We start from the raw sequence: 25,396 nt of genomic DNA on the forward strand, positions 1-25,396 counted from the left end.
GCTTCTGTTGATCACTTGCCTCCATTGTTTTGGGGACGTTGTAAGGCAGAAGATTTTAGCAGACTGCAGCCAAGCAAAGTTGTGCAGCTCAAGATGGCTGGAAAGGACAGGGAGAAAGAAGGGGATAGAGAATGTGTAGGAGAAAGAGATAGAGATAGAGAAAAATGAGGTTTCTTCTTAATTTTCACTACTTTCCAATAATGCCATCAAATTATGAATCTACCAATTGATTAATTCACTGCTAGAGCCAGAGTCCTTATGACCCAATCTCTTCCTAAGAATCCCACCTGTGAACACTGCTGCATTGAGAACAAGGCCTTCATTTAACAAATGAGCCTTTTTGAGGATGTTTTATACCCAAATCATAGCACAGTGGTTTAAAGCTAAAATGTATTTTATTTTTTGAAATTTAAAACAATAATTTTCATACAATTTATTCTGATCACAGTATCCCTTCCTTATTTCCTTCCAGATCCTCCCCACCTCCCCACCCATCCAACTCTATGCCTCCTTTTCTCTTCTCTTTAGAAAACAGGCCCAAAACAAAGAAAAGTAATGACACACACACACACACACACACACACACACACACACACACACACACACCATAAAAACAAAAATCAGAAGCCATAATATACAAGAAAAATACTAATAAGGCAGAAAATGCCCAAACAAAGTAATATGGGATGAAAACTTCTCCAGAAATATTACTGAGCTGGGCCTGGGGCATACCCTTAAGTATTGAAGTGAAATATTTTGAGTCAAGGATATCTGAGTGGGAATCCTAGCACTGTAGCCCACGATTTCTGCAGCTGCAAAATGGTCACAACAGTACATAGCATATAAGGTCTTTAGACAGAATACAAGAGACAATTCCCACAAAAGACTAAGCACAGTGCTGGGAAAACAGTAAACACTGAGTTAAAGGGACCTATTGTTATTCTCATTATTATCATCAGACAACTTGTATTCCCTGCCATTATAAAGCCTTTTCAAAGCAATGGCTATCTATTACCCATTTTTGCATCCACTCTTTGCCTGCCCCATATAAAGAAACTCTCAAGACATATTAATTGTTTGAATTGCATCTTCTTAAATGGAGCCCATGACATTGATGTCAAGCTCCAACTTACCTTACACTCTTCATTGCCTGTATCCCAAAGCATCTGAATGTGAATCAAGACCATATATCAAAATAGACACTGACATACATAACATGTGTAGCAGCCTTGGGGCTATATAAAATTAATTGTGCAAATAATGAGTAACTACCAAAATCTCCACCTGTATAGTTACATATATTTTTATGTGGAGAAAGGAATTGTCAACTACAGTGGTACTTCTAAAGTGTTTGTCTCAACAGTTTTAAATGTCCAGAATGGTACTTAAATTCACATCTATAGGATATGCAACAGTACAGATTTTCAATCTTTCACAGAAAAAAAAAGGATAAGAATGGTGTTCTACAGCTGGAATCCATTTTTCCTGATTCAACATTGGATTGGACTGAGGGACTGCTATGTAGCCTGGGAATAATTCACTGTGGTTTGGAAATGTAATTGTTTATATTTATAAAACACCACTGTACAGGGACTTTCAGCATGTCTGGACATGGCTACTTTCACTGATTTATTTAACACTGTCCTCGGGAGGATAGCTGTAATAGGCACTTCTACCAGTGAGATATGGCTGTGGGGCAGGATAAAACCCTTGTCAGTTCAACAGCAATCAGCACAAAAATCTGAGATCCTGATTAAAGGTTAGCTTCCTGAGTACTCAAGGCAAAATAGCAAAACCTAAGAAAATTGATTTCCCCCAGATCCTGCCTGCTCTTTGCATGCCTTTTGCCTGGCTACTACCCAATCTAAAGCAAGGGAATGCACTTCCCTTTCAATGTGCTTTTACTTTAAATGTGTATTTAGTTAACATTTGTTTGTATAATATAAAAATGGATGCTTTAAAATGTTATTGGGATGGAGAATTATCACAAAGATAGAGTGCTTGCCTAGCATGCACATGGTCCTGCGTTTAACACTCAGCACTTCATAGCAAAAAGAAAAACCAGAACCTAGCTTTGCTGAGATATACCTCACATTCATATCTAATTGTATAGCAAAAAGATCACCATAATTGTGGTAACAGACACTAGTATAATTAAAGTATCTCTGTGTTCCTTTGTGTGACATCTGCTCTCTTAGGAAACTTTGCCATGCACATAACAATCACATGGGATTAATGAGTGACAAAGTTTAATATGGGCAATTACCTAAAAGATTTACCTAGAGTTCACTAAATTTTGACAAAAGGACATTTTTAGAATTGGGGGCAACAAAACAAGCATTCTGTGACAAGATTCTTCCTTGACCACTATTTTATTTTCTCTTGTTAGAAAACGTAGTGAGATTCTATGAGTTATCAGTGATTTTTAAGGCAAAGCAATTAAATAAATCTAAGAACTTTCAGAAGAATCAAAGAAAGCACTTGCCACATGCTGATATTTCTGTGCCTCCTGCTCTTATTTATAACACTGAGAAGTAAAAGACACCACAAATAAAAATGGCCTTGCAAAAGTTAGGTGACGAAACATCAGTGGATGAGGTTGGGAAGAGTTTTACTGGAGGTTTCCTTGAGCACAGATATCCATTGGATGCAGGGCCTGTAAGGCTGGCACTGTGATGTGCAACCAGTACATTCTCAAAGAATGCTATGAAGGGGCCCCTGCTTTACACTTAATAATGAGTGGTTGTCTTACAGTTCTTTTTTGTTATTATTAAGAAATTTTTATTCATTTTACATACATCACAGATTCCCCTCCTTCCTTCTCCAGCCCCTTCAGCCTCCCCGCCCCCATCCACCCACCATTCCCTCCTACAAGAAGGTAATGCATCCCATGGGGAGTCAGTGTGACACACACTGGTAGGATTTGCTGAAAGGGCAGAGGCAGGAGCATCACGAGTTCTAGAGCTTACAGTTCTTAATTACTGAACTTGTGTTTCATAAATGACTCTGATGGGAAGGTGAAGCTATAGTGGGTTATGTGTTTTGGCTTATGTGGTTTTTTATTCTTTTGATTTTTCTAACTCCATAGGAAGGATTTCTCTGCTCCCCGGTACTCTGTATTCCACCTGGCCTCTAGTTCCATATCCTTACTCAGTGACTACTACCTCTCTTATTTCTTACTGGGGAACTACTGGCAGAGGTATAGGGAGACTCAAAAACACGTGTTTTCTTGGTAAAAAGCATGTCACCCTGAGGTGGTATCTTTGCAGAACTCCTGACAGGTGATTTCGTGGAGGTAAACCTATAATCTTCCTCCATTAGGAAACAAACTCTCCCCACCGTGGAAATGATGCTGCCTTTTGGAAGTGTTACTATTCACTGTGGGTTGAGATGGCAGTCCTGTGGAAAGAGACTGACTTTGCTGTCCTCAGATGGGGCATAGTATGTGTCAGTAGGAGGAATATTCCTTCAGGGAATGATTCTGAAGAACTGGTGAAGGCTTACACCCACTTGATGTTTATGCTCATGTCCAAGAATATATATCATTGAACAGCACAGAAGAAAATACCACCAAAAAGAACTTCAGTATTAGGTAAAGGCAGAGGCAAAGCACTTCCCCTACCCCCCTCACAATCAGTCAGCAAGAGGGAAGCAGGTAGGCTAACACAGATCTTCACCTCTCCCTCCCCTCCTCCAATTTCAATCTATCAGTCTCACCTCCAGCATTGTAATGTGACCTCCCCTCCCTCCCTGTCCCCATTTCCAGTGCAATATGCAGATCTTCTCCTATAACCTTCCTTCACAACTCACCACATTGTCCCAGCCTCCAATTGCCACAGGCATACCCAAGGAACCCACCTGCAAAGCCTGCCTGAGATGCAAGAAGGCCAGTGAATCAGGTAGGCCAGCTTCAGATTTTACCCCCTCTCCTCTTCTTCAAGTCCAATCCCAGAGTTTCATGCACAGCTTTTTAAAAGACTACATTTAGTGGCCCCTCCACAGTCTCTAACCCATTCTAAAGGAACTAAGCAAATCCTGGTGGAACACCCTGCTATTCTTTTGTGGACTCCGTCAGTCCCCTTATGGCTTTGAGCCCATTCTTGTTCCTAAGAGTCAGCTCCCAATATCTAGAAAAATATTCTACCTGAAATCCCAAGTGAAGACACCTGTCAGAATTCTAGAAGAACTTCCTTCCATCACACTTTCCTAAAAACCAGAGAGGGCAACAGAAACCAAAGAACAAAGTATCTACCCAAACAAAGACCAAACCAGATATCAGCACCTAGAATTATGATCATCCCAAACCCAGATGCCTAGATGCCAGTGTAAAATTAAAATCAGTAAGAGCCAAGACAATGTCTCCACTAGAGCCCAACAACCTTACCATAGCAATCCCTGAATAGTAGGCAGAAATCATGTGATCACCTCAATAGACCCAGAAAGGGCCTTTGACAAAATCCAGCATAATTTCGTGATAAAAGCCTTGAAGCAAGTAGGAACAGAGGAAACATATCTGAACAAATTAAAGTTTCTGTATGACAAGGTGATAGTCAATAGCATGCTAAATGGAGAAAATCCATAAATAGTTCCACAAAGATCACGAAAGAAAAATTCCTGTCTACTTGCTCTATGCTCATTCAATATAGTACTTGACATTTTAGGTAGAGCATTAACACAAGAGAAAAACATACACAATTAGGAAAGGAAAAAGTGAAAATATTCTTATTTTTAGATGGTATCATCCTCGTTGTTAGATGAGAGTCTCTGTAGGAGATTCTAAAGCAGTGCTTCTGAACCTGTGGGTCATGACCCCTTTGTGGGCCATATGTCAGATATCCTGCATATCAGATATTAATATTACAATTCATAACAGTATCAAATTACAGTTATGAAGTAGCAATGAAATAATTTTTTGGTTGGGGGTCACCACAACATGAGAAACTGTCTTAAAGGGGTATAGCATTAGGAAGGTCGAGAACCACTGCAAAGGCCTCCTAAAGGAAAGTCTTCAAGATGATAAACACTTTCAGCAAAGTGGCAGAATACAAAATCAACATACAAGGCTGGAGAGATGGTAAGTCAATTAGGATTTCTGACTGTTCTTCCAAAGGTCCCATGTTCTATTCCCAGAATCCACAAAACCATCTGTAATTCCAGTCCCAGGGCATCTGATGTGCCCTTTTGGCTTCTGTGAGCACTACACACACACACACACACACACACACACACACACACACACACACACACACACAGAGAGAGAGAGAGAGAGAGAGAGAGAGAGGGAGAGAGATCCTGCATAGATATGCACACAGATAAAACACCCATGTACATAAAATTCAAAGAAAACAAAACAAAACAAATTAATGTAGCCTTTCTATGTACCAGTGACACACCTACTGAAAAAGAAATCAGAGAAACAATTCCGTTCATAAATGTTTCAAAAAAGTCTTTGAATAAATTTAGTGAAAGAAGCAGAAGATCTCAAGTGTAAAATCCTCAAAACACTAAAGAAACAAATTGAGGAGGACACTAGCTATCTAATGCCCATGGATTGGAAGAATTACTGTTGTGAAAAATGTCCATCTTATCAAATGCAATCCACAGATTTAATCCAGTTCCAGTAAAAAAATAACATTCTTCAGAGAAACAGAAAATCATGCTAAAATTCTTATGGAAACATGAATGACCCTGGATAGCCATAGAAATCCTATGCAAAAAGAATAAAGCTGGAGTTATTACTATGCCTGACTTAAAGTTATACTACAGAGCCTTGGTGACAAATGCAGTGTGCTACTACTATAGGAAAACAGAAACATAATTCAATGGAACAGAAACAAAGATCCATGCAGTTCCAGCCAGCTGATCCTAAGCAGAGATTCCAAAAATACACATTGGAGAAAAAAAAGCCTCTTTGAGAAATATTGCTAGGAATATTGGATATTAGTCTGTAGGAGAATAATTCAGTCAGAAATTTAAATCTCACTCTGTACAAAATCATAATAATAATAATAATAATAATAATAATTCTAAAAGAACCACAGATCTCTGAAACTATTAGGAGAAAAAGTAGAAAAAATGCTCCAAGATATAGGAATATGAAAGGAGTTTTTGGTTAAGATTCCAGTTGCCCAGGATATAAAGCCAATGTTTCATGAATATGACCTTATGAAATGAAAAAGGAAACAGCTAATAGAGTGAAGAATGAGCCTTCAGAGTGTAAGAAAATCATTGCCGGTTATATATCCAACAGATGATTAATATCTAGAATAGAAAAATAGTTTTTAAAAACAAAACAGCAAATGATAAAAAAATCAACTCAATAATTAGATTCATAAAATGAAGAGAGTTTTCAAAAGAAGAAACGTAAACGCCGTGGTCTGAGTTAGAATTACTCTTGCTGCAATGAAACACCAATTGAGGTCCTCTCCTCTCCAATGACTTGACATAAAGTTAGACAGCACAATTTACCCCTTGTCAACTTGACACACAACACTTTTTAAGATACAACCTTTCCTTTTTGGATCATTCCCCAATGTCTCAGATTAATAAGTACAACAAACATAAAACATTACAAATGTCCAAATCAGTCTTTACCAATTCAAACACTTTAAAGTTTGTTCTCCATAAAAAAAATCCAAAAAGTCTCTTTTAAAATTCAAAATATCTTTTAAAAATTCAATCTTTCAACTCTGGGCTCCTATAAATTCAAAAATAAGTTAAATACTTTCTTACTTCGAGAGAATAACCAAGACACAGTCACAATCTGAACAAATCAAAACCACATTCCAACTGTGTAAATGATTTAATGTGCAATATCTGGGCTTCACTCACCATCTTTTGGGGTCCTCCAATGGTTTGGGTCACTTCTCCAGCTCTCCCCTCTGCAGCATACCCAGCTTGTCTTCCAGACTCTGGCAGGCTCCTCTCTACAGCTGCTGCTGTCCTTGATGGTCATCCTTGGTACTAGCATCTCCAAAATGCTGGTGTCTTCTATTGCAACTGGGCTGTGATTTCATCAATAGCCCCTCCTGAGTTCTCTGTGGTACAAAGTCTCAACCTCAGTCCTGGGGCTCTCATTGCCACTGAGGTTGCACCTTCACCAGTGGCCTCTCACAGTGCCAAGCCTCAGTTGTTCTCCATGACCTCTTCATGCCTTCAAAACCGGTACCACCTGGATGACTTTTACACTACCAAGTTTGGCTGTCAGCTCAATTTTCAACCTTGGGACACAGCTTCTGTGTGCTGACACTCTGAAAACACTTCCCAGAAGATTTCACCTCAACAATGCTGGTCTTGTCTTAATCACCTCTAGTTTCTCAGCTCCAACTAACCAGTATGGAGTATCGCAGCAAAGCAAAGGTTTCACTTTAGTGGTTCTGGTCTCTTGTTAATCACAGCCTGTTCTTCAGCTCCAGCTGACCACACACCACAGATTCTTCACACAAATGGCATGCTAAAGTCTTTGCCTCTCCCTGAAACTTCAAACATCAGGCTTCCATCATCTGTATTGCTTCAAAAGTTTTATCTTCTAAGCTCCTACAGAACAGTCCACTGAGCTCTCAACACTCAATGGCCTTTCTAGCCAATGTTCCAAAGTCCTTCCACAATCCTCCCTAAAACAACATAGATCTGTCACCACAATATCCCACTATCCTAGGACAAATTTGTTTTAGTTAGGGTTTCTATTGCTGTGATGAGACACCAGGACCAAAAGCAACTTGAGGAGGAAGGGATTTATTTCACTCAAAATTCATCATCAATCTAGTGGGGGAAGGAACTCAAGCAGGGCAGAGCCCTGGAGGACAAATGTTGCTTAGTGGCTTACTCCCTTGTGGCTTGTTTAGACTGCTTTCTTACAGGAGAACCCAGGACCAGCAGCTCGGGATAACCCCACCCACAATGGGCTGGGCCCTCCCATATCAATCACTAATTTAGAAAATGCTCTACAGGCTTGCTTAAAGCCCAATCTTATGAAGGCATTTTTCTCAGTTGGGGTTCCTTCCTCTCAAATGACCACAGCCTGTGTCAAATTGCTATAAAATTAGGGAGAACAGACATTAAACACATGAAAAATGTGTAATTTCACTATTTGTCAGAGAAATTGAAAGTAACACACTGAGATTCCCTTCCTTCTCTATCAGAATGGCAGTTATTAAGAATACAGATAACAACAAATGATGTCAGAGGTGTTCATGAAATGGTACTCTTACATACTGATAGTAGGAATGTAGATTAATCCAGATACTATGGAGGTCATTATAGAGATTTTCTCCAAAATACTAATGACAGATCTTCGTATGACCCAACTATACCACTCCTATTTATTCTAAGACTCCAAGTGAGCATATAAAGGAGACAGATAATTGAACATCAGTGTTTATTGCAACACCATTCACAGCAGCTAAATTGTGGAGCCAACATAGATGTCAGCACCAAATGAATGGATAATAAGAATGTGACAATGTACACAAAAATGCTATTTTTAGGCATAGAGAGTGTATTTTCTTCCTTTCACATATCAGGGAGCTACTCTACGCTGTAGAAAAGTTTTAGGAAAACAAAGAAGTTCTTACATAGTAATGTAAAACAAAAGTATACTTCTCATATTGATATCCATATATTTTGTAATGAAGGGAGAGAAACAATATATTCCCACTGGGGAAAGGAGAAACTATTAAGTTTGGCTCATATTGACTTCTGTCTTAGTGTAATCTACAAGCAAGATCACTTCTATAGTAGTCTTAATGAGCAAAATAAAAGTCCACGGATGTGGGAATTTGACAAAATCAAGCTACTTTGTATTTCAAGTGAAATATTTTTCATATCTAAGTATTTATTTTCCAATATATATTCTATTATTTTTATCATGTGTTACAAAGGGTAAGACTATCAATGGTTTGACATGTCCTCTGCGTACAAGAATAGAAATTATTTTTGTGATACCTTTTTTTCCTTTTTTTTTCTTTTATAATTTAATTTAATTTTACATATCAGCCACGGATTCCGCTGTCCTCCCTCCTCCCCCCGCCACTCCCCATTCCCATCTCCTCCAGGGCAAGAACTCCCCTGGGGATTCAGCTCAGCCTGGTAGATTCAGTCCAGGCAGGTCCAGCCCCCTCCTCCCTTCACCCAGGCTGAGCAAAGTGTCCCTGCATAGGCCCTAGGTTCCAAATAGCCAGCTCATGCATTAAGGACAGGTCCCGGTCGCACTGCCTGGGAGCCTCCCAAACAGTTCAAGTTAATCAACTGGCTCACTTATCCAGAGGGTCTGATCCAGTTTTCTATAGTGCTTATTGTATAAGGAACAATTTTAAGGGGGGGGGGTTATTACTTTATTTAGTCTTTAAAACAAAGTCTGTACTTTATGGAAAACGGGGCCATGGAGATATTAAAGAAACTACAAAGTAGGATACAGGTGAGCAATATAGGTAGCCTTTTAATCCAGGCAATCTAGCTTCTACATTTCCCAGCTTTTAGGCCCCATTCTTTAATATTTCACCTTGTACTTTGAAAGGAAGCAGGCATTGATGATAAAAAATAGTTTGACGGGACGGGGAGGTGGTGGCTCATGCCTTTAATCCCATCACTTGGGAGGCAAAGCCAGGCAGATCTCTGTGAGTTTGAGGCCACCCTGGTCTACAGAGCGAGATCCAGGACATGCACCAAAACTCCACAGAGAAACCCTGTCTCAAAAAAAAAAAATGACGGTCTGGAGAGATGGCTTAGCAGTTAAGAGCTAATTGCTGCTCTTCCAGAGAACCTTGGTTTGGGTCCCAGCACCCACATGGAGGCTAATTCTAGGTCCTGAGAAACCAATACCATCTTCTGACCTCTGTGGGCACTGTACACACGGTACACAGACATGCATGCAGGTAAAACAGTCATGAAATAAAAATAAATAAGTCTTTCAAAAAATAGTTTGAGTCACAACCTGCCCTTGAAGTTCTAAGAAGCTAGTTGATATTTGCATTTCAGGTAAGGGAGGAGTTTGTGGTTTAAGTTTACAGTCCTTTTGCATGGTGATTGGTCTCCACTGGGTCAGCTTGTATCCACCCATTGTCAGATAAAAACTCATGGATGCAGAAGAATATATAAAGATTTTTCCTGGCAGAGAAGCCAAAAACTTCTTCAGTAACGTTAAATGTGGGATAAGATGCTTAAGACTGATATTCCTTTTCCAATGCCATTACTACAATGTGGAGACTTTCTTACTGTTACCAGGCAACTAACAACTATTTGCTGTCGCTTTTCAAGTTGGAAAATGTGGTTGGTCTAAAAATAGTACCGTTTCAATTGAGAAAAACCATTGTATCAGGATCTTTGGGGTTGCACAGGAGAGAATGAACTGCATAATGTGCCTTCCTAAAAGGATCACATTAGCTCATATAGTTAACAGTGTACAGGCAGGTCCTGACTCAGTAATTCATTAAGACATTGGCAGGATTTGATTGTTTCATCTTTACCTCTCAGCTCTGCTTCTGCAGCATATTTTAAGCAATAGATTTTCTTCCTTTTATCACAAGGTAACTGATAGTAGCAGTCACGTACAACCTTCTACAACCCATTAGTAGTAGGGAGCAGAGGAGGAGAGCACCTTTACAGCATTCTCAGGAACAGTCATAAAAGTCATACATACATAAGTTCAGGACACAAGCCAGCCTCCTGGGGAAGGCACAGAGGCTCAGCCAAAGATGTTGGATGATAGACTTAAGCCTGGTTTCCAGAGCTGGAGGTGGAATGCTACTCAAGAAAGTAGACTGAAGAAAGCAGGAAGTTAGATATCCACATAAAAATTAGGCTTCATTGCCAAAAGCAGAATGATTGCCTGGAAGGCAAACAGCAAATGTCTGATACAATCATATATGCCCAATCTTTTACTTTTTTGATAAATAAAATATGCTTGTGAATATGGATGGGGAAATGTAAAAAGCCCCCAACCCTAGATGAAGAGCTACAGGCAATTAATCCCTATGGAGAGAGGGAAAATCAGTTTTCTCCAGGAATGAGCCTCCTGATAGATTATCCAATACACACACACACACACACATCAACATTAAATGAACCAATATGTGTATGTGTGTGTGTGTGTGTGTGTGTGTGTGTGTGTGTGTGTGTGTGTATCACAAATTTAAAGAAGTCATGAATATAAGAAGGAATGGATTCATAGTTCATGTGTTTCCACTAGTTTGGCTATTTGTCCCTGTACCTTTTCCAATCATGGACTTAACAATTCTCGCTCATACAATCCCTCTTTCTTGCTGATTGGACTCCTGAAGCTCCACCTGGGGCCTGGACATGGATCTCTGCATCCACTTCCATCAGTCATTGGATGAGTGTTCTACCATGACAGTTAGGGTGTTTGGCTAACATATCACCAGAGTAGTTTAATTCAGGCTTTCTCTCGACCATTGCCAGTAGTCTATTGTGGAGATATCTTTTTGGATTTCTGTGGACCTCTCTAGCACTTTGCTTCTTCCTATTCCCATGGGGGTCTTCATTTATCATGGTCTCTTTTTCCTTGTTCTCCCTCTCTGTACTTGATCCAGCTGGGATCTGCCGCTCCCTAAGCTCTCTTTCCCTTGACAATTGCCCTTCATTACCCCCTCCATGTCCAGTTTGCTCACATATATCTCATCCATTTCTCTGTCATTGGGCGATCCCTGTGTCTTTCTCAGGGTCCTCTTTTCTAGGTAGCCTCCCTGGAGTTGTGAGTAGCAGTCTAGTCATCCTTTGTGTTACATCTAGTATCCACCTATGAGTGAGTACATACAATGTGTCTTTCTGAGTCTGGGTTACCTCACTCAGGATGATTTTTTCTCAATCCATCCATTTGCCTGCAAACCTCATGATGTCATTTGTTTTTCTCTGCTGAGTAGTACTCCATTGTGTATATGTGCCACAATTTATTTATACATTCTTCAGTTGAAGGGCATCTAGGTTGTTTCCAGGTTCTGGCTTTTACAAATAATGCTGCTATGAACATAGCTGAGCATGTGCCCTTGTTGTATGATTGAGCATTCCTTGGAAATATGCCCAAGAGTGGTATAGCTGAGTCTTGGGGGAGATTGATTCCCAGTTTTCTAAGAAAGTGCCATATTGATTTTCAAAGTGGCTGTACAAGCTTGAATTCCCACCAACAGTGCAAGAGGGTTCCCCTTGCTCCACATCCTCTCCAGCATAAGCTGTCTTCAGTGTTTTTGAGCTTAGCCATTCTGACGGGTATAAGGTGGTATCTCAGAGTCGTTTTGGACCAATAGCTGAGGAGCCCCCAACTGGATCAGGCCCTCTGGATAAGTGAGACAGGTGATTAGCTTGAACTGTTTGGGAGGCCCCTAGGCAGTGGGACTGGGACCTGTCCTTAGTGCATAAGCTGCCTGTTTGGAACCTGGGGCCTATTCAGGGACACTTTGCTCAGCCTGGGTGAAGGGAGGAGGGGACTGGACCTGCCTGGAGTGAATCTACCAGGCTGAGCTGAATCCCCAGGGGAGTCCTTGCCCTGGAGGAGATGGGAATGGGGGGGGGCTGGGAGGGAGGAGGGAGGACAAGGGAAATCCGTGGCTGATTTGTAAAGTTAAATTAAATTATGAAATAAAAAAATAACAAAACAAATATAAAAAGAAGGAATGGAAAGATATGAGAGCAGTTGGAGGGGGAGAAGAAGGGATGGACAAGATGTACATAGAACACTCAAATATGAAATTATCAAAACAATTTTTAATTTAAAAAGGAGAAATATTTTATCCAAAATATAATCAGAATTGAGAGAATTTTATTTCCTGAAGAAAAATCTTGTAAGGTGAAAGAAAAAATTGCATGATCAACAAATGCCAGGGAAACTAAACCAATGTTTAGACTACCAGAATGTTTTCAATAAGCTGCTATACCAAGACTACTAAATTACATTATTTTGTCATATGGGTTGAACTAATAGAGAAGCACATAGCAAAGAAACGTAGAAAATCAACCATTAATGAAGAGAAATCTTAACAGTGGGAGGCATCAATAATTGTTGTCCTTTAATAATTTTAATCATTGTAGATATATATGGTGACTATGATTAGTACAATGTACTCTAGTTTTGAAAATTTCTAAGAAAATAGATATTTAAAGTGTTCTTATCATATATAAATGACAGGAATCTGAGTTAATGCTCATGTAAACTAACTTAGCCTAGCCATTTTGCAATGTGTACATATTTCAAAACATCCTGTTTATCCTTGATAGAAGTATGCACCTTTTATGAAGGGGGTAGAGAAACTCTTCTTCAGTAATGTGGCTACTGATAAGTTGCCCATCCTCCTAGAAATAATCCCTCACTCATGCTCTGATAAGCAACCTTATTTAAATTCACTGATTCACAAGAACAAAAAACATGAAAAGAGAAAGAGGACCACTTGGAAAGAAGAAGTCAGTAAGTAGTGGGAAGGAGACAAGAGACAGTAATTATGTACATGTACTCAACTGTCATAAAGAAATTCAACATTATACATGATAAAAATGATAACATGCTTAAGAATAGGAAAAAATAAAAATAAACTATTATAGGTTAGTGTGATTGTTGGAATACATATCTGATAGGCTCAAGATACCTGCACGCTTGGTCTCCAATCGGTGACACTGGTTAAGAGGTTATCGTGAGTTGCAGCCTTGCTGCAGGAAATATACCACTGTGGGTAGCCATTGAGTGTGCAAGCCTGATAACACTGCCAGTTCACTCTCAGCTTTATGTTTGTAATTGAAAAGTTGTCTCTCAGTTTCCTGCTCTGGCTACCTGCCGCCATGTTGTCCCCACCATTGTGGAACTAAGCCAAAATAAACCCTTTCTTCTATAAGTTGCCTTGGTCATTGTTTTTCGAGACAGGGTTTCTCTGTGTAGTTTTGCGCTTTTCCTGGAACTCACTCTGTAGACCAGGCTGGCCTCGAACTCACAGAGATCCACCTGGCTCTGCCTCCCGAGTGCTGGGATTAAAGGCGTGCGCCACCACCGCCTGGCATTTTTTAAATCACTGCAATAGAAAAGTAACTAAGACAGAAAGAAGTAGGCTATTGCTGTAAAGAGTCTGACCATGTGAGCTTCTGAGGAATGTGGAAGACCTTAGGACTTTGGACCAGAAAAGTGGTTGAAAGCTCTAAGTGTATCTTTATGGGCCAACCCAGTAGGACCTTGGAGGACAGCAGTGGTGAGAGCTATGTTGACTGTGGAGGCCCAGCTCAAGAAGTTCCCGAGAGAACCACATTAGCAACTGAGCTAGAGGGCATTCCTGTGATATTTTGGTAAAGTATCTGGATGACTTCTTTTTTTGTCCTAAGAAATTGCCTGAGGCAAAATTGAAAAGCAATGTACTAATTTCTTTGGCAAAGGTTATATCAAGATAGCATAGCATTGAATCTCTGATGTTGTTATTATTAATGTTTATGTGAGTATAAAATGAAAAAGATCAAGTAGAGCAGAAAGAAATAGAAAGTATACAGTTTGGAGAAAAAAGTACTGTGAAGCTTAATGCTGCAGCCAAGGCATGCACTAAATGAGGGGCCATAATATTGAGGAGACTGGCACAGTTAAGGAGGGGCCTTCTGCCCTTCACTAGAACAAGAAAGATGCCTCAAAGAAAGACCTCAACTACCTTGTGAAAAGCAGAATGCCTAAGGAGACTTTTTTTACTAGAAAACATAGAATAAAAACACCTTCTGCTAGTTTGCTTTAATGGGAACCAGCATCCAACCCAAGCTGGTAGCTAAGCTTGGCTGTTGTCCAAGCTGAGAGAGGTATGAAAAATACAACAGTAAAGGTTTCATTGATCTTCCTCAGTGGTTTCAGATAGCTTCTGAGCCCAGGCATTGTGTGTCAGGGAAGTTGCTGAGAGAGCAAGAGGCTAACAGGTGCCATTGTGTGAAGCGGTGGAAGTGAAGCCAGGGTTGTTGTGGAGAACCCAAGATGTTGCAGATTCCAGCACTGTGAAACATCTGTCAAGGGGAACTACAAACAGGGAGTAGAACCAGCCCTAGAGAGAATTAGAGAGAGGAATGTTTCAGCTAGTAGTAGATCTGAGGTCTGAGCCTTCTAATCTTTTAAACTAAAGTCCCAGACACAGAGCTACAGGATTTGGCTCTTGCCCCACTGAGATTTGTCTTACTTTGGTGCAATATGTCCTCACTATGACCCTTTGCCCCCTTTAGAAAGGAAATGTGCATTCTGTACCATTGTATGCTGGAAATCTGTAATTTGCTTTTTGATTTTAGAAGGAGTTACTGTTTAGAGAGTGCCTTGAGTCTTAAAAGAGACATCGGGCTTTTGAGCAGTATTGAGACTAAGAAAGACAATTGGGACTTTTGAAGTTGGATGAACTGCATTATGCATTATGACACAGCTATGAGTCTATGGGGCCAGGGAAATAGAGCCCAGAGGCTCAGGCACTTGAACACGTGGTCCTCTGTTGGTGGAACTGCTTGGGTGAAATTGTGAGGATTTGCAGCCCTGCTAGGGGAAGTATGCCACTGTGAAGAGACTTTGAGTCTTCAAAGCCTCATCCTAGTTCTAGGTCATTCTCTATTGTGTCTTTGTGGTTGAAGATATGGTCTCTCAGCTTTCTGTTCTGGCTGCCTGCTGCCATGCTGCCCCCACTATTATGTACTCTCTTCATCCAGAACTGTATACAAACATGAACTTTCTTCTCCAATTTCCCTTGCCCGTGGTATTTTATCACAGCAATAGAAAGTCAACTAATACAAGGGGTCAGGAGACTTTTCTATAAAGGATCAGTTAATAAATATTTTTTGGTTTGTTGGGCTGGGCCCAATAACAGGAAAGCAGTCATAGATAATATGTAAAAGAATGAGTATGGTTTAATTACAGTAAACTTTTATTTACAATCCAAATTGTGGGCTGGACTTGCCTTATAGGTGATAATTTGATGAATATTGTTATATATGGAAAATAATATACTGTGTAGGTATATGTAAATGTAAATACATTTGAGACCTGCTGATGTTACTACCTTGATGCCTTTGGTCCATTTCCTTAACCACTATAAACCTCAATTTTTGCCTCTGCATAATAAGGACAACAATTACAGATATCTGAAAGGGCTGCTGTGGGAATTAAAGGAAAATGTGGCATAACTGAAAAGGCTCATAGAGAAAATTGTCAGTAAAATGTGGCTGCTATTATGATAATCATTAATGTTAAGCAAAGCAGTGGAGTTCTGTTGGATAATATTGCCTGTGAAATTGACGGGATCTAGAATTACGTAGAAGACAAATGTCAAGGCATGTGGTCTCCGAGGGGATACTTAGTTTAGGTTAGCTTCTGGTCAGGTCCATGAACGATTATCTAGACTAGGTTAATTGGGGTTGGGACATCTGCCTTAGTTGCACCCAGCAGCTTCTAAAGCCATGAGGAACTGGACTGAATAAAAACAAGAAAACATGCTAGCAGCAGCATTTTTTTTTGCTCCCTGCTTACTAACTGAGGATGTTCAGTGATGAGTTGCCTCCAGCCCCAGCTGCCATGACTCCTCCATCATCATAGACTGTGACTTTGAACTCTGAGACAAAAGAAATCCCTGCTTCCTTGAGTTGCTTTTGTCATGGAATTTTGTCTCAGCAAGGTGGAGAGTAACTACCACAGAAAATATGGAACAGTGCTATTGTCCTCATAAGCCAGTTTATGTGAGATTAGGCCTTAAGAACTGGTTTGTCGGAAGAATATGGAAATGTTTGAAACTCTGGCCCAGAAATGTCCCTGACCATTGTAGGCAGAGATAAATGGGCCATTCTGATGAGATCTTCAAAAAGCCGAGAGACACATGGAAAATGGAAGTATGGCTAATGAGGTTTCAGAGGAGAACAAATACTCTGTCACAACAGGATGTATATGATTTTGTGGTCACTTTTCCAAGCATCAGTGATCAGCACCAACACAGACTCTTTCATATTCTAAAATGATTGAATTGAGAGTACTGCCTTTAGATTATATATAAACCGAATTTAACCCATGTAAAGAGAAGTTTGATTTTAATAGCAGGGTGTAACCCTATGGTCTCCATTGTATCATTAGACATTTATTACAAATTAAAATAAGTAGATTTAATAATGAATTCATGGATGTAAGAATCATCATTAATAACTAAGGGAAGCATACTTGATAGTTGTTGTCAAACATAGAGTTAATATATAAAAACAAGCTTCTCTTCCTATGAATTCCCCTAAGAGTCAATTTGTTGGACTGGATATTCCCTGAGGCTGATACATTAAAGCACTTCTCAAGTGTAAATAGCTAACTGGTATCTGAATTAATCAAAATGTATTTTAACCTTGAGTTTTATGTGATGGTGGCATATAGCCACCATAAGAAGGCAATAAACTTGTCCTCATCTCCTGGCATTATTCAATAAGTGCAAACAATGTTGTTCAAAAAAGACTCAATAGCTTTAAATGAAGGGCAATAGAAGTCTGAAGGCCTTTTGTTAGTTAGAAACTTTTTAGAATCCTGACTCAACAAATAAGAGCCTACCCAGTCAGATAATGTAGACGCAGTGTATTTTTAGATGTGTCAAGTAATTTTCCCCCAACTCATTAGAAACACAAATGAAATTTCAAAGTCCTAGAAGGAGCTTATTTGTTCTGTGTTTCCTTTATAGACTGCTGTCTAGAAAATGAGTTTCAACCAGTTGCTATGTGAATACCAGTTATTAGAGTGGCTGCTGTGTATAGAGCCTGTGGGAGGTGTAATTAAGTCAGCTAGGTTTATAAAGAGGGGTGTGGCTTAAGCATATTTCCCCTCTGTCTCAGATAGCACAAAGCTGTAGCAACAGAAAGATATGCTTTGTGGATCATGATGTGGCTTAGTGGTAGAGTGCTTGCCTGGCATGTGTGAGACCCTTGGCTAATTCCCAGCAGTAAAAACAAATATATTAGAATGAAAAGAGAAAGGAATTGATGTACTTTCACATTTATCTCAGTTACAAACTCCATGGCTGGGGCAGATAAGTCAGCTGCTCTAAATCTTTATTCATCATCTTTAAATTGAATTTATAACACCTACTTCATCAATATGCAGTGAGCATGAAATGTTAGAAATGGATATTCTGTCTTTTAGTAATATGAGACTTAACTGAGACCCATTAACAAATCAAAGTTCTCATTACAATGTCTGGCATAAAGTAGGTGTTAACCAACAATTAACTTCCCATTTCCTAAACAGTCATGGGAGCCAGATTTTATATCAAGTGGATGAAAGACTACATTATGTGAATCAAAGACTACATAGTCCTCCATTGTGTTGCTATGAAATGAATAGGATTAGTGACTACAACCATAACTAGCTTTTCACTGAGCTGATTAGACAGAACACTCATAACCATTTAATCTATGTGTTAGAAATCAATAAATGGGGAAAGAAGTTCACGCGCGCCTAATAATGAAAATAACTACTAGGTAGCAATACCAGTGATTTAATGTGTGGATGCACAAACTGTAGTAGTGATCAAAGATTAGACATCATGGGATGGATACTAAGACACATTTGCCAAAATGGTTCCATTAGAGGATTGTGGCTTCTAATTGATCTAACTCACTTCTGAAACTTTTATTTTTAAATGTGGACAGTGAATTTTGAATCATAAGGACAATGAAGATACATAAGACAAGATTTTGTGGGAAGCAGTTTTTCATTCTTCTGACCAAGTAGTTCCTGAACCTTCAAGAGACAGTAAAAGAGCCGGGCGTTGGTGGCGCACGCCTTTAATCCCAGCACTCGGGAGGCAGAGCCAGGCGGATCTCTGTGAGTTCGAGGCCAGCCTGGGCTACCAAGTGAGCTCCAGGAAAGGCGCAAAGCTACACAGAGAAACCCTGTCTCGAAAAAACCAAAAAAAAAAAAAAAAAAAAAAAAAAATAGCCGGGCGGTGGTGGCGCACGCCTTTAATCCCAGCACTCGGGAGGCAGAGGCAGGCGGATCTTTGTGAGTTCGAGGCCAGCCTGGGCTACCAAGTGAGTTCCAGGAAAGGCGCAAAACTACACAGAGAAACCCTGTCTCGAAAAACCAAAAAAAAAAAAAAAAAAAAAAAAAAAAAAAAAAAGAGACAGTAAAAGAGACCACCAATGCAGCGGGCTTTTCAGATGTAACACAAGCTCCCACACCCAATCCTAAGTGTGGGTGGTATTTGATTTTGCCAACATTCTGGTAGAAATTCTATATCTCTTAAATGCTTTGTTTTCAAGATAAGATGAGATTGGCCATGTTCAGGGTGCTATGGCCATAGGCTTTGTTTTTCTTCAGAAATCACTACTGTTGTAATGAAATAGAGGTTCTGCAGGATGATGACCCAGAATTCAGGAAAGGCTGAGTAATTAGATCATCATGAGTAAAAGCAAGAGAAGTGATATTGTGTTGTAGCATTTTGCAATTGGCACAAAATGGAGATGGCATAAGTAAGGCCAATCGTAAACTTCTCTGTTCCTATAGTGTTTATCAGTGGATAATGTTGAATTATGTCTTCATCCATTGGAGTATACTCAGACAACTAGAATTCAGTAGAAGTGGAAAAAGTAATTACTTATTGCAAGTCCCATGCTTCTGTTATACATGGAGGTAGGTTAGAAAGTTAAAACCTTAGGTATAACAGGAATTTTTTAAAATCTCTAGACAGATACTAGACATAAATGGAGAAGCCAGCTAATATTGAGGGAAGGTTTCTAGGGAGACTGACATTCAGTACACCCACTGTGATTTACACCGTGGTATTGACTTTACATAGGGCTAGTATTAGCTTTTCTCAGAGTACTCAGTGGTGACTGAGATAATACAAAAAAAATGGTGCTAGTAATCCCCTTAGGAAACTTGAGTGTAAGGCAAACACCACTTTCTCCACTTACAATGAGAAGCAACTGCCAAACAAGCTGGAAGACTAATGTCAGATGACCAGCAAATATGTCTAAAACAAAATTTAAATATGCAAGTAACTATAACCAGTGTACTAGGAGACCACAAAGTAAGAAGAAAGTGAGGTGAGCAGCACAATAGCTGACGATGCAAATAGAACTGTCCTCATAACCTAATCCCTTTTCAGGAACTGACCTATCAAATGGAATGCAGGTCAGTAGCCCATCTCTGAGATTAAGGAGGTCAGTGTTCTATTTTTATTTCATTCCTTCATGTATAGACACTGTACAAACCATTTTGTTGTTAATTTCTTCCTCAGACTTCTGATTGGGACCTACCTCACTGGATGACATCAATCATAACAGATTTATCTTCCTAACACTGCATCCTTCGTTAGATGGAGGGGTTTCTTTTTTTTTTTTCTTTTTTTTTTTGGTTTTTCAAGACAGGGTTTCTCTGTGTAGTTTTGGTGCAAGTGCTGGATCTCGCTCTGTAGACCAGGCTGGCCTCAAACTTACAGAGATCTGCCTGGCTCTGCCTCCCGAGTGCTGGGATTAAAGGCATGTGCCACCACCGCCCAGCCAATGGAGGGGTTTCTAAAGCCTTTTAGAGTAATAGACTATACCCTTGAGTGTGTTATGTATTATTTTTTGTTGGTGGATTCTAATTAGTTTCATTAAGTCCAATTAATTATAATTTGTTTTATAACTCCATTATGCTAACTTATCTGTCATTCCAGTTGAAGCTGACATTATATAGAGCATGACACCACTATTATAAATTTTTTAATGATAAAATGCTTGATATTGCCTTTTGCGTTCTCTCTCCCTCTCCCAACATGGCGGCCTCAGGAAAAAAGAAGAATAAGAAGGGGAAGACCATCTCCCTAACAGACTTTCTAGCTGAGGATGGGGGCACCGGTGGAGGAAGCACCTATGTCCCCAAACCAGTCAGCTGGGCTGATGAAACAGACTATCTGGAAGGAGATGTGTCAACAACCTGGCACAGTAATGATGACGATGTGTACAGGGCACCTCCAATTGACCGATCCATCCTTCCCACTGCTCCACGGGCTGCTCGGGAACCCAATATCGACCGGAGCCGTCTTCCCAAATCGCCACCCTACACTGCTTTCCTAGGGAACCTGCCCTATGATGTGACAGAAGACTCCATTAAGGAATTCTTTAGAGGACTAAATATCAGCGCTGTACGCTTACCACGTGAACCCAGCAATCCAGACAGGTTGAAAGGCTTTGGCTATGCGGAGTTTGAGGACCTGGATTCTCTGCTCAGTGCTCTGAGTCTCAATGAAGAGTCTCTAGGTAACAGGAGAATTCGAGTGGACGTTGCTGATCAAGCACAGGATAAAGACCGGGATGATCGTTCTTTTGGTCGAGATAGAAATCGGGATTCTGACAAAACAGACACAGACTGGAGGGCCCGTCCCGCCACCGACAGCTTTGATGACTACCCGCCTAGAAGAGGTGACGATAGCTTTGGAGACAAGTATCGAGATCGTTACGATTCAGACCGGTACCGGGACGGGTACCGGGATGGGTACTGGGACAGCCCACGCCGAGATATGGACCGCTATGGGGGCCGGGATCGATATGATGACCGAGGCAGCAGAGACTATGACCGAGGCTATGACTCCAGGATAGGCAGTGGCAGGAGAGCATTTGTAGTGGGTACCGTAGGGATGATGACTACAGAGGAGGTGGGGACCGCTATGAAGACCGGTATGACAGAAGGGACGATCGATCATGGAGCTCCAGGGATGACTACTCTCGGGACTACTATAGGCGTGATGACAGAGGTCCCCCTCAAAGACCCAAACTGAATCTAAAGCCTCGGAGTACTCCTAAGGAAGATGATTCCTCTGCTAGCACCTCCCAGTCCAGTCGAACGGCTTCCATCTTTGGAGGGGCGAAACCTGTGGACACGGCTGCCAGAGAGCGGGAAGTTGAGGAACGGCTACAGAAGGAGCAGGAGAAGTTGCAGCAGCAGCTGGATGAGCTGAAACTAGACCGCCGGCCACGGGAGAGACACCCAAGTTGGCGAAGTGAAGAAACTCAGGAAAGAGAACGGTCGAGGACAGGAAGTGAGTCATCACAGACTGGAGCCTCAGCCGCATCTGGCAGAAATACACGCAGGAGAGAGAGTGAGAAGTCTCTAGAAAATGAAACCCTCAATAAAGAAGAAGACTGTCACTCTCCAACCTCCAAACCTCCTAAACCTGATCAGCCTGTGAAGGTAATGCCAGCCCCTCCACCAAAGGAGAATGCGTGGGTGAAGCGGAGCTCTAACCCTCCTGCTCGATCTCAGAGCTCAGACACAGAGCAGCAGTCCCCTACAAGTGGAGGGAAGGTGGCCCCCACTCAGCCCTCTGAGGACGGACCATCAAGGAAAGATGAAAATAAAGTAGATGGGATGAGTGTCCCAAAAGGCCAAACTGGGACCTCCAGTTGTGGTCCTGGAGAAGGAGGGAGCAAAGACCCCTGGAAGGAGTTGGACAGGAAAGATGGCAAAAAAGATCAAGACTCGAGATCTGCACCTGAGCCAAAGAAATCCGAGGAGAATCCAGCCTCTAAGTTCAGTTCTGCAAGCAAGTATGCTGCTCTCTCCGTGGATGGTGAAGATGAGAATGAGGGAGACGACCACACTGAGTAGACCTCCACGTGCTGTGCTTTCTTCTAGTCTCCACCCCGGAACATTCAAGAGCAAATCAAACCTCTATCCAGACAAGAAAAAATAAAACTCACCATCTCCTGAAGACCTTTCTTAACTTTTTTTTTAATGAAATGAAATTGTTTTGCATGCTGCTGCAGCCTTTTAAAGTATTGAAGTAACTGGAGAATCACCATTGTAGCCAGAGATGTGGCTACCGCTTTTGAATGGGGAAGTTGTGATCTGTTCTGATGATACCAAGCAGCCACCTGTGTGACTAGTGCCTAGGGCTCCATTCAGCAGAAATGTAGTGACAGTGAGGCAGTAGAGACAGGTACAAGGAAGAGTGAGATGTCTGCCTTGTCATTCTTATCCTGTGGTGGTACCCATGAATTCCCGAACATCATCTAAATAAATTTCCCATCCATGGAAAGGTAGATTTAGTCTCTCAAGTTCTTTTAGTCTCCAGGAGGCTGCCACTCCCTCTACTTTAATTCTGACTTAACTGGGGCCAACCTAGGGGGAATTGTTTTTTGTTTTTTACCCCCCAAGGGGGTAATTGGGAGTGAGTCTACAGACCACTAACAAGTAGTACCGCTTGGGGACCAAAATGAATGGGAAACTCAATCGTGGTTTGAAAAGCTTTGAGGGAGTGATCAGTTATTTTATACCAGGTAGTAAGGGAAATGGCATGACCTCCGATAAACACATGAATAGAAGGATCGTTTCCCAGATGAGGAAGCACGTAGCAGGTGTGGGAAATTCGTCTTCTAAAATCTGTCCTTTCTAAAGGTTCGAATCTAACCACATTCTTTCAAAACCTTGTCACTCTGGTCGTCTCATGTTCTTGACGGCGCTGTCAGCCTTCCAAAAGCAGTCCCTGCTCTCGGGCATTTTATCACCAGAAGCCGTGGCCTGAGGCTCTGTGGTGGTGTTGATCCTGCCCCTGCCTGCTCCTGCTGCTTTCACCACCCCCTTGGAGGTCAGAGTATTTCAATTGATGGGCTTGGGTGGTGAATAGGGGTACATAAATGGGGAGAGTTGAGCTAAAGGTCTTCAGCCTGGATTGGGGTGTTTCTATACTTTCCTTTCACTGGAACCCCACGCTAGTGCTTGGGTTTGTAATGTGACCTAGACTGTGGTTTTCTGCTTAGAGGGGGTTGGTTTCTTGACTTCCCTCAAGAATAAAGGATAATGCAAAGAACTATTGAATAAGGTCCTGGCTTCTCTTGCACAGTAGCTTGACCTGTCTGCTTTGATCTGCATCTTTGTGTAGGGGTCAGCTCCAAAGTCGGCAGGCTTCCCTGTTGTGGGACGGCGGGGTACCCGCAGGCAGATGAGACCTTGGTCTTGGTGTGCAAGCCCTAGGCCTGCTGTGCAGGAGGCTGGTTTGGTGTGCTGCAGCAGTGGCCATAGCAAGTCGCTTACCCAGTGGTCTTGATTGGCTAGTAGCTAGAAAGTGGGCTTTTAGAGAGAGACCCACGGTTGAATGGGTTTTTTAAAACCGTTGGTTGTAGACAATGAAAAGGTAGTTTGCCCTCTTCATGTCTATTTCCCTTCCAGATAGTTGCACCAGAAGAAAGCTGTTCTGTCCCACTCTCCTACTTTGCTCCTCTGTTAAAATAAAATCAGGGGTTGACTTATGTCCCGCTCCTGAATACATGTAAAATTTGTACAAAAATATCTTCTATGAAAATGATTTGTAATCTGTAGACATTACTTGGGAGATGTCTTGAGATGTAAAATCCCATCCTTTGGATTGAGGGTTTTTTGTTTTTCGCCAAATAAATCCAGTCTTTAAAGTTGAAAAAAAATGCTTGATATTTAGAAGTACAGAATTATGACGAATCTCCATTGTTTCACTCTGTCAGGTTACTTAATTGAATGAGGACATGTTAAAAAAAAGTCATTTATCGAGAATAATTCATCAAGAGACCCCCAGAAGTGAAAAGTGAGCTGAAATTCTTAGCCCTAATTCTTGGACACTGTGAAATCCAAAGATTTCTTGCAATAAATGTTGTTTAAGAGGGAAATAAAGTTATGAATCTTAAAAAGATGACCCAAAGTAATAAATAGGTGGCCTGAGGGTAAACAAGGATAGCTAATCAAGTTACATGCTGAATATTCCTGTTGACATCCAAGGCCATGGATTATGCTCAGTAAGAAACTGACTAAAAGGCCATTTGAGTTGGTAATGATGGTACCCCCTTTTGATTTTTTAGCTTTCCTAGTGCCTAACTGATATTAGATACTTTCTAGATATATTGGTTAGCAAATCACTTTGCTTACTTTTTAATTGGGCTGCCTTATTATTAAGCATTTAAAAAGTTCTTTATATTCTGGATGCAAGTCTTTTTACCCACATGCAGCTTTTCTTTCCTTCCTTCCTCCCTCCCTCCCTTCCATTCTTTATTTTGTTCTGTATTACTGTGTCCTAGGCTAGCCTGCTCCAAATTACCTATCTACCTGTCTCAGCTTTGCAGGTACTTAGAGTGCAGTGTGCACCAATACTTTTCATTTTTTAAATGTTTATGAAAATACTGTTCATTTTTGTAAAGGCAAATTTATCTTTTTTTTCTCTTATGGCTTCTGTTTTTGGTATCATATCTAGATATATTCTATGTAACCAAAAGTCTTAAAATATTTCTCACTTTGTTTTGCATTGCTATAAATGATCTGTTCTTAGGGTTTTTCTTTATGATGTTGGTACAATCATTTACTTGAAAGATTTTTTTCTAATTGAGTAGTTTGGCACCTTGATTAAAACACAAGGTTTATTTCTATAATTAAATCTGTCCATGACTCCAAATGGCTATTCTACTGAAAATTCCACACTATTTTGATATATTG

The 25,396-nt window shown here is 40.7% G+C and overlaps 1 pseudogene; it reads left to right on the forward strand.

Moving 5' to 3' along the window:
* The first annotated feature begins 20,697 nt into the window (after nt 1-20,697).
* Nucleotides 20,698-22,652, forward strand: LOC102918613 (eukaryotic translation initiation factor 4B pseudogene; annotated as a pseudogene).
* The last annotated feature ends 2,744 nt before the right edge of the window (nt 22,653-25,396 follow it).

The sequence above is a fragment of the Peromyscus maniculatus genome, chromosome X (assembly GCF_049852395.1).
Source record: "Peromyscus maniculatus bairdii isolate BWxNUB_F1_BW_parent chromosome X, HU_Pman_BW_mat_3.1, whole genome shotgun sequence".
Taxonomy (NCBI): domain Eukaryota; kingdom Metazoa; phylum Chordata; class Mammalia; order Rodentia; family Cricetidae; genus Peromyscus; species Peromyscus maniculatus.